Source organism: Mustela erminea, chromosome 1 (assembly GCF_009829155.1).
Source record: "Mustela erminea isolate mMusErm1 chromosome 1, mMusErm1.Pri, whole genome shotgun sequence".
In the NCBI taxonomy this organism is placed as follows: Eukaryota; Metazoa; Chordata; class Mammalia; order Carnivora; family Mustelidae; genus Mustela; species Mustela erminea.
Genome location: NC_045614.1, coordinates 180,722,736 through 180,740,706, shown reverse-complemented (window position 1 = coordinate 180,740,706; position 17,971 = coordinate 180,722,736).

Here is a 17,971-nt window from a genome sequence, read left to right as displayed (position 1 = left end):
TACGAGAACATGTGAGCATCTCTTTACTAATTCAATAACTATTAAATGAAGGCCCACTATATGGTTTCTCTACCTAATGAAGCTTATGTAGTGATGAAATTTTTGTTTGTTCAAGAAGCCAATGGACTTTTTCTGTGTTGTAAAGGCATGGTAAAGATTTCAATACTCCACATACATCATAGAATCAAAATCATCAACCAATGAAAGCTAAAGAAATATTAAAGTCTACAAGGGAAAATAACAAGAGGGATCCAGAAGTGCATTATTGAGTAGCTTAAGAAAAATCTGGTAATCATGGAAATTCCTTGGCAATCTAAGAGATTCTGTCATTTTTACCACCGGTGGCTTTAAAGGAGAAAAAGAGTAGCAGATACAGACCTTTCAATTTATAACCATCTTCCCAATAGCCCTACGCTGTGGTGTCCTTTGGGCAGAAACACTCCAGGGTTTCAACTAGTGTGTTTTTCAATTACTGGTCCTACTCTTCCCTGATAGATAGGAAGTGATAAAACAACAAGTAAGAAATCATTTTTCATAATTCTTCAGAGTCCAATTTCACCTCAAATCTGCTTCTCTTGCCGTCCTTCATGCTATAGAAGCTGAGTTTTTAGTGGATTCTACAGCCTCAGAGTGGAATCACTTCACATATTTTTCAGTAGATTAGCCTCTAGAGTATTTCTTTCTTACTCTCAAAGTCTAGTAAAACAGTATAGCCTAGAAACACCCTCACTGAGGAGGCATAAATATCAAACAAAATATTAAAACAACCTTGATTTCCAATATTTCAAACAACATACTTTCTTATATTTCTTATAACAAACAAAAAAATCTCAATTTTTTTTCCAGCTGGTTGATGAAATCTGCAATATTTTCATGAGGCATTCAGGAAAAGTCCCAATTAATTTGTATGCCAGGAATTTTGAAAATGATGAAATTTCTTTGCTTAAAAGAAAGCTGAATGTCCAAGGAAATTAAACTGCAAGTTGCCATAAAATTATTTCCTCTCAAAGAAGACAATCAATAATACATTGAAGTATTAAAAATTAATATAAAGAGTCAATTTTAATTGGCTTCAATTTTGAGGTTAATAGGTATTAACTTTCATTTTTATAAAATATGTCCATGTTAATGACTCCAAGATCTATTGTTTGAAAGATTTTCCCGAGGCACATGAAGCTAAAGTTGAAAGCAGTTAAGGGTGCTTGAATTCCTTTACAAGCCTATTATAAGCCAATATTCAATCAAAACGATTATTGCTAGCCATTAAAAAATCTACTAAGTATCAAGGGTAATAACTCTTGCATGTTATTACTGGGAATTCCTACAAAGCAAAAGGCTTTTGTATTGCTGTTTGCAAAGACTGCTTAATTTATTTGACGTCCTTGGGAAAAGAAAAAAAAAAAATTTGTTCAGGAAAAAAAAAAGAAAAGGAGTAGTTCTGTCCCCATTATCTCTGAACAAGAAGTGTCAGGAAGCTTCAGGCTAGAATTAACATGAGATAGGCTATTACAGTTGTAAGAGCATTTAGCAGCCTTCCCTACTGACTTCAGGGTGATAATATATACAGCCCCCTGTAATCTGTCTCCTCTGCTGCTCTTTCTTTGCCTCTCTCCTCCTCACCTTCTTTACTAATATATGTGCCTTATTATAAAACATGGTAAGATGTAAACAGCATTTTTTCTTACTAAAGTGACACCATTAGTTGGAGTTTTACCTTCGGCAAAGTCATATAAAGAATCACTGCTTGAATGTTACCATGTTTAAAAAGCCAAACACAACATGCAAGTATAGAAATATTCCATGACCCCTGCTCTAGAAAGTAAACCATATCTAGTATTCTTTGCACTAGAAAAGTATTCACATGCTGCTAATTTACACAGAGAATGCAAATTTAGTCAAGTTGAAGCTGAAGAGAATAATTGTTTAGAATTAGTATCTAACAATTCATGAAAAAAATGCAGTAGTGTTAAGGAGAGGTGAAGAGTGTAGCTGGATGATGCAGAGTATCTGTAATTATTATTGTAAATAATAATGTCTATCTGGAACTTAGTATGGTCCAAAGTACACTTAAACCAAGGCGGACTTTCCTTTTCTTGAAACTTATAAGACAAAATGAATGTACCAGAAGTCATGTTTGAACATTTTTAGTTCCTGTATTTCTCCAAGCATTTCTAATTCAATTTCCCTTAAACGGATATTAATCCCCTTGAAATTAAAAATGCAAAGTGAAACAAAAATGACTTTAAGTATGTAACTCAAAATTTGTTAAAGCTTAGGCATCAAAATATCTAACAGATAACAGGAATGTATGGAAATTACTTTTAATTCAATTGTTTTCAACCTTGGTATCATCGACATTTAGAGCTGCACAATGCTCTGTTGTGGCAAACCGTTCCCTGGTCAGAAGATACTCAGCAATTAGCGATATAAGTCAATCTAGAAAGACAATCATATGATCTCCCTGATATGAGGAAGTGGAGATGCAACGTGGGGTTTTGGGGGGTAGGAAAAAAATAAATGAAACAAGATGGGATCGGGAGGGAGACAAACCATAAGAAACCATCACAAAACAAACTGAGGGTGGCCCAGGGGGTAGGGGCGTAGGGAGAGGGTGGGGAGGGTATGTGCTATGGTGAGTGCTGTGAAGTGTGTAAACCTGGCGATTCACAGACCTGTACCCCTGGGGCTAATAATACATTATATATTTATAAAAAAAATAAAAATAATAATAAAAAAATAAAGTTCTAAAGCTACAAAAAATAAAAAGAAGAAGATACTTAGCGTTATCTTTGGCTTCTACCCGTTAAGTTTTATTAACAACCCCCCACCCCACCCCACTGCGCACCATGAGTTGTGACAACGAAAAAATGTCTCCTCAAAGGCAAAATCATCCTCACTGAGAACCACTGCTCCAAATGGAAGACCTACTCTAAATTTGACAACGTTTAATTACAATATTAACATTAGAAAAGGAGCTATCATGAAATCTCAATGGCAAAATTCAATTTGTTTTAAGAAACTAATATACATCTAGCTGCAGGAAGACAGAGCTGGGCTTCATCTGCATTTCCTATACACATCCCGGGAATATGAAATAATTATTACAAATACACGAGAAGTTTGTGGTCCAAATACCAAATACCGAAATTTAAAAATACCACTGTCTTAGTCCGCTTGGGCTGTTGTAACAAAATACCATAGACTGGGTGGCGCAAACAACAGAGATTTATTTCTCAAAATTCTGGAGGCTGTAAGTCTGAGAGCAGCAGGCCAGTATGATCAGGTTCCACCTAGAGGTCTTTTCCTGCCTTGTAGATGGCTACCTTCTCAGTGTGTGCTCACATGACTTCTTTGTGTGCTCAAGGTCAAAGAGAAACCAAGCTCCCTGGTGTTTCTTCCCGTTAGGGCACTGATCCCGTAGGAGGGCCCGGCCCTTAAGATCTCATCAGAACCTTACTACCTCCTAAAGGCCCCACTTCCAAATACCATCACACTGGGGACTGGAACTTCAACCCAGGAATTTTAGGAGAACACAAAAATTCAGTCTATAACAACAATTAAATTTCTAGCTTACAAATGACATGGTGGTTGAGGTAAGAAGTGAAAATTACCTGTTTCTCTCTTCCTGGAAAATCAGAGAAATGATTTGACAGTTACTTTTTAGTGTATCATATCCATATTCATTATGTTCAAATTAGATGAACATTATTAACACTACCTGACACTTCTGTTGGTATAGTTAAATTTGAATTATTCTGCATCTTGAACTTGACTGCAGTTTGTTTTATTCATATGTACATAAAATAAAGAGATAAAAAGAAAAAGCACAATTTCATTTACCCCCAAATCACATAGGTTCACAAAAACTACGTAAAACAGGTTTTTTGCTACTAGTTTATAAAACTGATCTATGATGTCAGAAGTCTGGCTGTGGTTACTTTCGGACAAGGAGAAGGGATAGTGACCCTGAGGGGTCAATAAGGGTACGTCTGAGAAGTCCCTCTGAGTAAGGAACCACTGAGAATGAGTCTGGGGTCATCTCATGACCAAAGTTGAATACATTTCACTCATCGAGTTGTGCACTTAGGATTTGCATAATTTTCTTCATATAGTTCATACTGCGGCAAAAATGTTTTTAAACATTTGTTTTGAATTACAAAGCATTCAAGTCACGCATTTTTTTGCTTTTGTGGATTCCAAGATAAATAAGACAGCGGCAACCCTAAATGGGTCAAAGTCTAAAGAAAGATGCAGATCTGCAAACAGATTGCACAATGCAATGTGGTAAGTGATAAATGACATATAGGAGCAGAGTTCCTTGGGAACACAGATAAGGAAGTATTTAACTGTGTCTGAAGAAATCAGAAAAGATTTTATGACAAATAGCATTTGGACAGGACCAGGTAGCATGGTAAGAGCCCATTTTGCCACATACTAATTACTATAAAGTAAGTTAGCTTTAAAGAAAATGTGTAAATACAAGTTAGCTGATTGTATCTAGATTTTGGTTTTCAGGTAGTTTCTACATTCTTGATAAAAACAAGCTAATCATGGGTAAAATGCAACTCATTAAGAAATCCCTTGCCTTACTAGCTATTAAGAATTATCTAAGTAGTAAAATAATAAAATAGTAGACATGGATATTTGTTTATGCTCCATCTTTGGGTGCCTTTGTCATTGAAAGCTTTCTTTTTTCCTTCTTAATCATGTTAAAGGCAGAGGGTAAAAAGGCAGTAGAAAAGATGAAATAATAAAATGTCACATAAATGCTGATGGAGTACATTATGCAAATTGATACTATGCAAGTACTTGAGAGCAATCTTAGTGATAAAGAGATGTGAAAACATGAGTAAATGTCCTCAAAAATGATTGCCAATCATCAGTGACTGATTACAAATACAAAACTAACCCTTGAGGAAGAGTAATGGTTATGTTTTCACAGGTTATGTTAACCTTGAGGGAAATGCTGGTTTCTAGAAATAGAATAGGAGTAGTAGCCGCATCAACCAGAACTTGGGGTCAAAAAGGAACTGCTCTGTGTACTGGAAGAGGGTCTGTTTCAGAGAGATGTGAGAAAAAGGATCGATTTTCAGAAAATCAGGTTAGGCCTCGGAATTTCTATGTTTTTACTGGAATTGTACTCTTGAGAATTACTTTCCTCTGTCAAAGCTACTGTTGAATAATATGCTGAAAGAATTACTCAACTGGGAGTAAAATTTCAAATTATGTAAAATCCGTATTTACTTTTAAATTGCTTTTTCCAGACATGATTTTAATTTGGGGATCTCTCATTCCTTCTTTAGCAAAATACTTTTAAGATGGAACCCTCGAATGAATGAGTCAACTCTCAGGGGTACTTCTGAAAGCTTAAATTCTGAAAACCTCATGTTCTCACAACCACCGCTTACCTCGTATCTCCAAGTCTCTTTCTTTACTCTTTCTTCTTTCATCCCAACCAGCAATTCTGTAATTAACCCTACCCTGCTTGGCAGTCCTGTACTAATTTTCCCCATAGTGATAGTTTCACCACTGTCCTGCATTCTTCCCCTGTCTCATCTTTTCTAGTATGTTATTAAAGCCAGTCACTGTCCTTGGATCAATAGGAGCATCATTTTCTATTTTCTGTTATTAACAATGGCTCACACACTGGGAAAGGTGAATTATATAACGATGTTTATTGGTATTCACACTAGGTAATGGTTTCTACTTTAAATTGCACCATTAGCACACTTACTATTATAATTCAATAGAATTATAATATTCAAAGAATTCAAAGAAATTCTTTTCAATTCTTTGAGACATTCATTTTAAATATTTATTATACTCTTTATTATACTCTGTAAATATTTATTATACCCTTTAAATCTCCAATCATATTCCACAGTCAGAAAAAGTGAATATCGGGAAAAAACTCCATAACTTCTCTACCATATTGTTATCTATATATGGTGTCACACATTCCTCTTCTGTCTCAGACCAGATTTAATTCTGAGAAAGAGAGTAAGTCTTTGACCCACGAACTGAAGATTTTATTTTCTTTCCTTCTTTGGCCTCTCATTCTACTAATGATTCTCTTTCCTTTTTGCATTACTGAAACACTCTTTTACTTATCTAATTAAAATAGTTTAAGTCTGGGATGCCTGGGTGGCTCACTGGGTTAAAGCCTCTGCCTCGGCTCAGGTCATGATCCCAGGGTCCTGGAATGGAGCCCGGCATCGGGCTCTCTGCTTAGTGGGGAGCCTGCTCTCTGCCTGTCTCTCTGCCTCCTTGTGATCTCTGTCTGTCAAATTAAAAAAAAAAAAAAAAAAAAGTTTAAGTCTGCTGCAATCTTAAAATAACTCTGCCTCTTACCACCCCTCCAAAACAAAACAAAACAAAACAAAAAAACCCCAAACTTGCCTCAGTATTACTACCTCCTCAAGTAGTTATTGATTTGTCTCCTCTCCATTTGTGGTCAATTTTTTTTTTTTTAAAGATTATATTTATTTATTTGACAGACAGAGATCACAAGTAGACAGAGAGGCAGGCAGAGAGAGAAGGGAAGAAGCAGGCTCCCTGCTGAGCAGAGAGCCCTATGTGGGGCTGGATCCCAAAACCCTGAGATCCCGACCTGAGCCGAAGGCAGAGGCTTTCACCCACTGAGCCAAATGTTTTGAAAGAATATTTTGCACTTACTTTTGTAAATATTCTAAGTTTCCATTTTCTCTTTGTCAATGGTATACAGACTAGTGTAAACCTGGCTTTGGTATTTCAAGAAAGCTATAAGAACAAAATTATATATATATATCTGTCTGTCTTTGGGCAAGTTATATAATTCTTCTAAGACTATGAAATTTTGATACCTATTGCGAAAAGTTGGTATGGGAATTAAATGGCATAATGTTATATGGCATTTGCACAATGCCTGACACTGTATAAGTGTTCCATAGATATCGTCTATCACTATTCTTATTCTCTCATATTTTTATTCCTATTATTTATGCTATCAATTCTTCAACCCACTCTAATCCACTTCTGCCCATAACCTCATCCCCAAAAAGACTATGGAATTGCCCTTGCTAGACTCAACAATGACCTCTTAATTATCAAATCCAATGATCTATTTTAAAAGCTTTGTTCTCTTTGAATATAATATTTGATACTTGTTAGATGCTCTTACCACTTGAAATACTTTCCTTATGTGATTTTTTAAAAAAAAATATTTATTTATTTGAGAGAGAGAGAGCAGTGGGGGAGGGGCAAAGGGGGAGAGAGAGATCCTCAAGCCAGTTCCCCACTGAGTGCAGAGCCTGATGTGGAAATCAAACTCTGAACCCTGAGATTATGACTCTGAAATCACTTGACATGAGCCAAAATCAAGAGTCAGCCACTTAACTGACTGAGCCACCAGGAAGCCCTCCTTATTTAATGTTTATAATCTCTTTCTTAGTGCTTTGCCATTTCTACATGGTGTCCTTTATTGACTCCTTATTCTTAGTGAGCTCAAATGTTGAGTCTCATCAAAGTCCCTTCCTTGATTTCATTTCCTTCATTTTCTTGCAGTTTCCTTAAGATAATTCCCTTCAACAGGACTAATGGGTCTAGTTGCACATCTTCCCTGAGCTCTGAAACTATATTTCCAATTGTGTACTGAAGGGCTTCCCACAGATGTCTCATATACATATCAAAATAACATGTCTACAGTGGAGCTCATTTGTATTCCCCTCAAATAATCCTCTTCCTACCAACTTTATTTTAATTGTCTCTCTCTAGTAGCATCCAATTCTAACTTTGATCCTATTGTATCTCGATTGAAATATTCAATTCATCTTTTATCTAGTGGCTTTGTAATCCAGTTTATTCACCACAAAATTATCTCTAATAATCAAATGTCGGCACCACCATGTAAAATGTACCTAATAGTACTAAATTATGTACTTAAAATGGTTAAAATGATATAATTTTTGTCATGTATTTTTTTACCACAATAAAAAGAAATTTAAAAATCAAATGCTGGGAAAAATTCCCTAGTGTTTCCCATAACTACAAAGAGGATATTTCAAAACTTTGTTCCAATTTACCTTTGCAAGTTGCTCTGCTGCTAGTGTTTCTGTGATTCTTATCTTCACTCTATTTGTTGACTATTCCAGGACCCTTACCTATCACAGTTGTGTCCAAGTTTTCGTATCTGAGAGACCACCAAGGAGCCAAGCACCGATGCAATCACATGAGGGTTTATTTGACAAGCTTAAGCTTGGGCCCAAGTGTACCCGATGCAGCGGAGTAGGGACTTGGACCCTGAACCAGAATACAGTCAGTGTTTTTAAAGACAGAGTAGGGGTGGGCTCGGCGGTGGGTGAGGACAAAGGGGGTGTTCAGAAGGGCTATCAGGGTAAAGAAGGCCTGGTTACTATCAAGCCAAGGCCGTTTTTCCCTTTAATGAGGCACTAGCATGAAGACAACTGGGAGTTTCCTGGTAGCATGTCACATTCTTGCTATCAAGTGTCCTTGTTAGTGAGATTTGGGTTTAGAAGAGATTTAACTTTATTTACTTTTCCTTCTACCTCAGCCTCCTTCAGTTTTGTTTATGGAGGGGAGGGTGACATTAAGGCTTAAGGAACTGAGTTATTTGTCTCTGGAAATTGGGCTAGACTCGAGGTGGGTACAGCCTTGTTTTTCTTGGCTTCCACAATCACAGGGCCTTTGCATATATTGCTCTCTCTGCTCAAAACATGATCTTTTCTTGTCTAATGAACTCTTTTCATGACTTAATCTCCAATCTCTTTTCTGTTACATTTCCTCAAAATCTCCCAGGCAGAGAGGCAGTGACTCATAGGTGCTCTGATAATACTATTATTGTGTACATCTTTACTACAGGGCTTATCACCTCATAGTATAATTATTTATTTCTATATTTCTCCCCAGCTAGACTATGAACACATTAATCACTATGCCTCATTAGCCTTCTTGTCCTTAGTTTTTAGTGGAATTCCTAGAACAAAGTTGCTATTTTTTTTTTCACAAATCAATGCACAATTCATGCAGAAATCAATGAATGAGAGACCATAGAAAGAAAAGTGGCAAATAACATCACAAAAATCCCTGTGATAGTACTTTATTTAGGATGCCATCAGTCCTTAGAAGTGCTATTATTGTATTTGTGATTGAGAAGGAAACAACTGCCAATTAAACTATAACATAATACTTTCTTAAAACTTACCTTTAAAAAAAAATTGTGTAGTTACCAAAAGCATTCTTTTAGGCGTAGTTGGACATCCAAAGTTTTTAAATGTAAATTATATGCAAACTGTATTACTTTGGGCAGGTTATATAACTTTTTAAAGTCTCAATCCCAATTGCTTATGGAATTCTTAAAAGATATTAACTTCTAGAGCCCACACTTCTGACACTCGTTTTGGCTTATCAATGAGCATATTTCACACCAATTGTCATCCTCTGTGCTGCTGTGTTGTGGATGCATGGCTATTCCTTTTTTTTTTCCCCCAAAGATTTTATTAATTTATTTGAGGGGCCCCTGGGTGGCTCAATCATTGGGTGCCTGTCTTTGGCTGGGGTCATGATCCCAGGGTCCTGGAATTGAGCCCCTCATTGGGCTCCCTGTTCTGTGGGAAGCCTATTTCTCCCTCTTCCACTCCCCTGCCTGTGTTCCCTTTCTTGCTGTCTCTCTCTGTCAAATAAGTAAATAAAAAATCTTAAAAAAATGTATTTGAGAGACAGAGAGAACACACTGAGGTAGAAGCAGAGGGAAAGGGAGAGAAAGAATCTCAAGCAGACTCCCTGTTGAGCACAGAGCCTGAAACCGGGCTCCATCTCATGACCCTGAGATTAAGACCCAAACTGAAATCGAGTGGGACGCTTAACCAACTGAGCCACCCAGGTGCCCTGATGCATTGTTATTTCTTAAATCTTCACTGTTTTCTTCAAAATTTTCATCTAGACTCTTGACTTCCATTTGCCAATTTTTGATGTCTGACACTTTATCAATCATACTATGATGTGTCAATAAATAGTTTTCTTTCAAAAACAAGGACCAGTGGCCTTCGTCAGAGGGTGATTAAATGGTCAGTTGATTGAAAATCATGAGGTTGCAGTTGTTTACTCCCACTGGCAGCAATAATGACTCAGTCATTATAGTTTGGGTAAGCTTATTTTTAAATGAGCCAGGTGCATGTCCACTAACAAACTAAAATCAAGAAGCAAAACATTAATACTTGTGAAGAAAGTTCCCTAGGTATCTCTTTCAGAAAACGTTTATCTCGCTTATCAGCCTGCCCATTCACCAACCATCTGTGTGTGTGTGCGCACGTGAACACGTGTCCAACCATGCACGTGTGTGCAAATACAGAGTAGCATTTTTTAAAGAAGATTTTATTTATTTATTTGACAGGCAGAGATCACAAGTATGCAGAGAAGCAGGCAGAGAGAGGGGGAAGCAGGCTCCCTGCTGAGCAGAGAGCCTGATGTGGGGCTTGATCCCAGGACCCTGGGATCATGACCTGAGCCGAAGGCAGAGGCTTTAACCCACTGAGCCACTCAGGTGCCCCCAGAGTAGCATTTTTGAGGAGATATTCTGAGATATTCTTCAGAAATCGTTTGAGGTTAAAATTTAACATGGAGGAGACGTTGGCCATTGGCAGTCATGTACAGCGTTGTGATGACACATCACCTTTCTCCATCGGTGCTCATGATCGTCATCTAGTGCACTGGTACTGAGATTATAAGTTTACAGCACGCCAAAGAGCTCTAGGATTTATCAGTTTATCCTATTTGATTAAACATATATTTATTCCCCCCCCCAAAAAAAAACCCACATGCATTTACTCAGTTTTCTTCAGCTGAAAGAAGAGAAAGTACATCAGTGGCTGGAAGTGAAAGTGCTACTGTTCAACTAGCTGGAAGTTTCTGACCAATAGAGGTGAAACACATTAATGTTAATCCTGTGTTATAATTCAGCTGGTCACACCAAATTCTCATTGATTTCAAAGTTCACTCATCTCTTCTGAGGTATATGGCAATTTTCCTTTCCTTCAACTGTATTGCTTGGTGTGTGATAGCCGCTCTTTTTACAAACAACTCAGTAATAAATATATGTGCCTTATATTCTTGGATCTCATTAAAGCTTTCGGTTGTTCTTTACAAGAAATTTATAGAATTGTGTTCATTCCCACCGCCCCCCCCCATGAATATTTGCTTCATTAATATCTAATTCATGCCTCACTGCTCTGGGTACATGCCTTTCTGAGTATAAAATAACTTATTGTTTCAATACTGAATCACAAAGTAAGTAATCTTTTTGATGACATTTTTAGCAATGCACATAACTCAATTTAAGTGACAGTATGAACAGCCATGATCGAGTTCCCATATGTGCAGGAAATAGCAGTTACATCAGGACAGTCAGCAATGATTTTAAGTTGCCATCAGCTGTTAAAATGTTAGGGAAAAAATTGTTCCTTATAAACAACAAAATATTGTTAATTTCAAGGGAATTCAGCACAGTGACTCTTCCAAAACTTCTGTTCGTTTTCCACTCACAATTCTACCCATTTACTTCTTTCTCAATAGATGACTTCACTTTCTACATTATTTAGAGAACTCTCAAAATTTTGAAGTGTATTTTATACTTGCTGACTTCACTTTTTCTCACCATCACTTGCTCTTTACGCCAAAGGATTCTGAACTTCCACACTGCACTAATGAAATCACAATTCACCAATGATAATCACAAAATGGCCTTTTTCTCTGACCCAGACTTTTCATTCACTATGCATGATATTCACAATTTTGACTACCCACATTTGACATTCTCTTTCCTTCTGACTTTCCTAACACTTGAAGCAGAGCTCTTCAACATATTTATTTGTATTACTTATCTCATTTTTCTTTTAAGAAACTCAAATTTTACAGAAGGAAACACTAAGAGAGGCTGGTAAAAGAAAGTGTAATGTTGAGGGCAAAATCCTCCCAGAAAGTCATAAAAAGAAAGGAATTTAGAAACAAGCAACTTCCGTCTCTGCCTGTCTTAATCCTGGTTTTCTTCCACGAGGGTAAAGAAGTCAAGACAAAAAGGTGTTTATTGGGTTGTAAATAGTAGGAAATAGTTCTCTTAAGCAGGAAGACAAGGAAGTGTGAGTTACTATCTTTCTCCCCTATACCAAAAGATTACGAACATTCAGTAACATGCTTTTACTTTTTTTAGGTTTTTATTTAAATTTTAGTTAGTTAACATACCATGTGATATTAGTTTCAGGTGTAGAATTCAGTGATTCAATACTTAACATACAATACCTGGTACTCAGCACAAGGGCCCTCTTTACTCTCCATCACCTATTTTACCCATCCCCCTGCTGATGTCCCCTCTGGTAGCCATCAGTTTGCTTGCGTAACCTGCTTTTAAAAGTCACTACCTGGGGTGATTCTTTTTTTTTTTTTTTTTTAAGATTTTATTTATTTATCAGAGAGAGAGGGGGGGAGAGAGCGAGCACAGGCAGACAGAATGGCAGGCAGAGGCAGAGGGAGAAGCAGGCTCCCTGCTGAGCAAGGAGCCCGATGTGGGACTCGATCCCAGGACGCTGGGATCATGACCTGAGCCGAAGGCAGCCGCTCAACCAACTGAGCCACCCAGGCGTCCCCCTGGGGTGATTCTTGCTTCACAACAATTCTTCCTATATTTGGAAATAGATCATGAATAACCAAAAGTGGGAACTTAGTGACTGTATGTATACTCTGAATATCTGGGGTTAGATGCTTGACCAAATTGGGCATAGTGATTTGGTATTCTCGAAATTCAAACTTCAGAAGGCAGAGACACAAAGGCTCCTGGGCATTTTATTTCTGTGTGTTAATAAATGTCAACACCTGGAGCAAAAAGTGTTCTTTCAACTCTTAATAGATGATGTAGTCCTTGCTCTTCTGATAAAGTATATTGTCCAATCCTTCAATTAGAAGTGCAATTTAACATTAAATACTGCATAATCTTACAGTGAGAATCTCCCTGATCCCTCTAGAGAGATACAAAAACTTGGTAGGTTCAGGATATGATTTCTCCTTTGTTGTCCCTTAAAGACTCTGCAATGAAATTTTATTCACAAAATGTACCTGATCTGGAATTTGGAATTTCATTTCATTTGGAATTTCACGCCAAAGTCCAAATGAGGTACATTTTGTGAACAAAGTTCTATGAAAATTTTGGTAGGTAAACATCACAGAAAAAAAATTTTTTTAAATGAACTTAAAAGTGATTCTCAGTGTATCTCTCAACCACTTGTTTTCCTTATTATCAGGGCACTGAGAATGGTTATATGTTCAGAGTTACTTTTTATTGTCTATCCTTTACAACACACCTGTGAGTTAGCAAAATATGATTATTCATACTGTACAGATGGTGGGACTAAGATATAATGCCATCTAAAAACTGAATAGCAGAGTAGGAACCAGAATTTATGATTCCCCAAACCTTTAGTTAGAGCAGTATTTCCAGTGATAGCCCTGCCCTCTCTTTAGTGTTTGTGAACAAAAGGCTGCATATAATTGCAATCTCTAACGAAATGCCAACTACTTTTTCAGGATGGATTTGGCTCTTTCACTTTAATGGAGATATACAGTGTACTGAAATATAGATAATGGTTATTAGAAGAATTCATGTATCTCTCATCTGGTATAGATGTTACGGTTTTCCAAACTTGGTCACAAACATAACATCAATTCATCTTTTTATCATCTTAGTTTTTTTTTTTTTAATTTGTTATTTGTTTCCTTTAAAGACTGTGTCAAAACATAAATTTTTAAAATTCCTACCTCATGTGATGTCTTGTTTAGGGTATGTTTATTAAAACAAGCATGATCTCTGGTGGGAAAAAAAATATTTTATTGAAAATAGCATGGAGCTAAGCATTTAACATTAGGTGCCAGGTTTAGGAAATGGCAGCTTAGTTACCCAGAGAAAATCATATTTAGTGACAAGTAAAAATATTCAGATTAAATTTATTTTACAATAGGAAATAAAGGACACAGGGAGAAAAGTAATTTGGACTGACATACATATTGTTCTCACTTACAAAAAACTACTTGCCAATATTAATAAAAAGATTATATCCTCTCTAAAAATTAAGTACAGGAAGAAGAGATACTGACTTAACCTAGTACATCATTTTCCCAGGGGCCAGTTCTGGAGTAACATAGGATAATATCACAATTGATTTTTCATAATACCAAAATAAAAATAAATCTTTGCCGCCTGCTCATCTGTATAATATCGAAATTAAGATCTCTTCCAGGGTTTTCAAAGTTTAGTTTACCATCCATGTCATTCAGATTTTTTTCCATCAGTTAATGAAGCGCAGGGGCTAACCTCATTCATACAATTCCCATCTGTCATCGCCGCAGTAGTGATGAAGCCCAAAATGAAATTCCATTCTTCATTTAATTCCTGTAGCTTGATATTAGTCAGGTAATCAAGCACAACTCCTGGGGTCTTGTGTTTTCAGATGAGGGAACTAAAGTCAAGTGACTTGCCCTGGGTCACACAGCAAGACATCATAAGAACAGGGAAAAGATCCAGTAGCCTTGGACTTTTTCAGACGTTACCAAGACCACTGAACCATACCACCTTCTCAGGTAATTGCCTTCTTTGATATCAAGTGGGTCACACTGTATTATCTCTTTTTTTCCCTCTCTCTTTCAACAGAACACTGTGGGTTTTGTTTTTTTTTTCTTTCTTTCTTTTCTTTCATCTTCTTCTTTTAAACGGGTATTTAGAAATGCTGTTCTCCGCTTAGTGTTTCTGGTAATTATCTTCAAGGAAACCAGAATACAAATTTAAAGTACTCATTAACATGCTGATTAGAAATTTCTCTCAAAGACTCAAAAGGCTGGAAGAGACCCCCAGAGATCATCTGATCCAGCCCCTGACTTCAGGCATGTTTCACCTAAACAGTCTCCAGCAGATGGAAAACTATATTTATGACCCCCAAGGAAGAGTCTCCAACCTCCTTTGGTAACACAACCTAGTGCTTAGGGTCTGCTTTACTGTGTAATGGATTATGGGCAAATGTAGAAAGATAAAATGACCTCCCTTATAATGTCAGATATTACTAAGTGATTAAGATGAACCATAACTTATATTTGCATTATATAATGTAACTGACCAACATTTCTATTTTGGAAATGTCTAGTTTGTCATCACACGTTCTCTTGACATAAAACCTGCTGTAATCTATTTTTCAGTGTGAAAACATATCCTAAAGTATGTTGAATCTTTGTAATTTGGGGTTAAAATGTCTGCCCTTAGTATTTTTGTGCTTTTAGTTTCTGCAATGCAGATGTAGAATATACACCTTGCAGAAATGCTAGTTCTTTCTTTCAATCCTTACTCCATCACCCCAAATAAGATAAGCTTGGGCCAGGTTTGAGAAAACTGTGAGAATTAAGAATGGTTTCTCATGGCTTAGAAATTAAATGGTGATCTGGATACATGTGTACATCCTGACTCGTTTGTGGAATTGCTTTCATCACTTTCTCATTTTCTTAGCAGATTATGGATAAAAATCTTCAAAAAAATCTTCAAAAAAATCCCATCTCCAAAATCCCAATCCCATTTCTGCATCATTCCTTTTAGGGACGGATCTCTCCTCTGCCCATTTATGCTTCTGACTTAGAATAATTTTGTCTTCATTAAAATTAGATTTTCTTCATCAAAATATTAATGAGTACTCTCCTGAATCTCCACATTGAATGGCAGAAATTACTTGTTGAAAGAAAACAATTCCTAGGTCAAATGTACCTAAGAGAATTAGAAGTGTATCCAAAGGTCTGTCCCCTCATATCTACACAACCAGCTTCAATGAACTGCATGAATTATATCCTCAGCACTGAAGGTGGTGGGAACATCCTGTCATTTCTTCATAAGTTAAGATGTTTAATGTATTGACAAGGACTGCAGATTTCTCAGACTGCCTCCCAGATCCTATCTCTTCTTGTGTATTCTCTGCTTTCTTATTAAAACAGATCTGTGAGACAGGACAAGCATTGGTTTGAGAATTGTGTCATCTGAGTTTCTAGCTCTAAATCTTTCACTGGCCAACAGGTTCAGCAATTTTTTGCTGTGGATCCCTGATATTGCAAAATAAAGAGCTTATAATAGATAACCCATAAGATCCATTTTATCTCTAAAATTTTAGCATAAGTGAATGAACACATGAAGAAATTAATGACTGAATAAAGTTATTGAGCATTTTGATCTAGATTACCTAGTTTGTCTTTCAATAAAATTGAGCCATTTAAATATGCATTTTTGAAATATATTTCACTGTAACCTAAAATTTTGATTGAATATCGTTCATTCAATAGAACAGATATTTATTGGACCCTTATGTGCTAGATATATGCGAAGGATTTAAAAAAGCAGTCCATTATTTAATCTTTAAATATGTTGGTGGTTAATACCATGAATGCAGCTCGAGTCCAAAATTAAATATCAATTAAATAAAAGTTTGATTAAATACTAATGTAATATATCCCTAGGGCAGAGAATTTAGAACAAAGTATTAAACCAAGTCTGTTTCAATGAAAAATTTCATGTCAGTTCTGTCCAAATATCTTTTACTCCCTTTTCTAGAAATCTGTTAGGGCTGATATGAGAAGGAATCAAAAATACTCCTGCCAAATGAAGGCCAGATAGATGACCATTTTGCACACATCTAACCATGGCACAGTAATAGCAAAGAATAGCATATTCATATCAGTAAGGTCAACAGTGCTCTTTAAAGTCCTATGGGAGGTGTTAGGTACCATTGAAAAACAGTCTATAACTAGAATAATCCAAAGAATGTTATGCAGAACCAATGATTCATACTGTTTTTAAAAATTAGTCTCACCTGTGGCAGGTAGAATGCTATCCCTTCATGGTATCCACATCCGAATGCCTGGAACCTGTGAAAATGTTATGTTAAATAGCAAAGAAAAATTGAAATTGCACACGGAGTTATGGTTGCTAATCAGCTGACTTTAAAATAAGGAGGCGATCTTGGAATATCTGGGAGACCCAATGCAATTACAAGTGACCTTAAAAGAGAGACCTTAAATGAGTGACCTTAAAGGAGAGTCAGAGTCAGAGTCAGAGACAGATTTAAAAATGCGACACTCCTGGATTTGAAGATGGAGGAAGGGGCAAGGAGACAAAGAATTCAGTCAGCCTCTAAAAATTGGGAAGGCAGGAAGCAGATTTGCCGCTTGAGGTTCCAGAAGGAACATAGCCCTGATGAAACTTTGATTTCAGTTCAGTTAGATGATTTTGGACTCCTTGCTTCCATAACTATAAAATAATACATTTAAGCTGTTTTAAGCCACTAAGTTTGTGCTTATTTGTAAGAGCAAAAATAGCAAACTCATACAGCATCCTTCTGGTAGTAAAACAAAAGGTAGACATTCCATAGAGAGATCAGGAAAAATCAGCTTCTAAAAAGGCTCCCTTACAAACTTGAGCCTGTGCTAACTAATCTCCAAATTGTACTTGAGACTCTCTACATCTCCAGAGGCAACAACTATTGTCATAAAAACTGGTATAATCGATAAAGTCTGTTCTGATGTGACAGATCAACTTGGTATTGTTAACTACAAATTTAACCCTCTTACTACAAGTAACTTTGCTTGTAGGGTTGGTTGTCATCATCCAAAATAGGTTATTCTTAATTAGGCAGAGACCCTATCTTAACACTTTATATCTCTTTATACTGTACGTAGAGTAGGCCATCACTAAAAATGACTATTGATTGTGTTATCTAAAGAATCTTATCAAAGTTAGTCTCAGAAGAGAGAAATCCCAAAACTAGGTGTAAAAACATTAACAAGAAGAGCCCAACAAACAATATCCAGGTCTTCGTTTATGAATGATTATCTTAAAATTTTATAATGTGTAATATTAAATTCTTAATTTTAATTTTATATTTTGAAATGGTGGCTTTGTAGCCTAAAC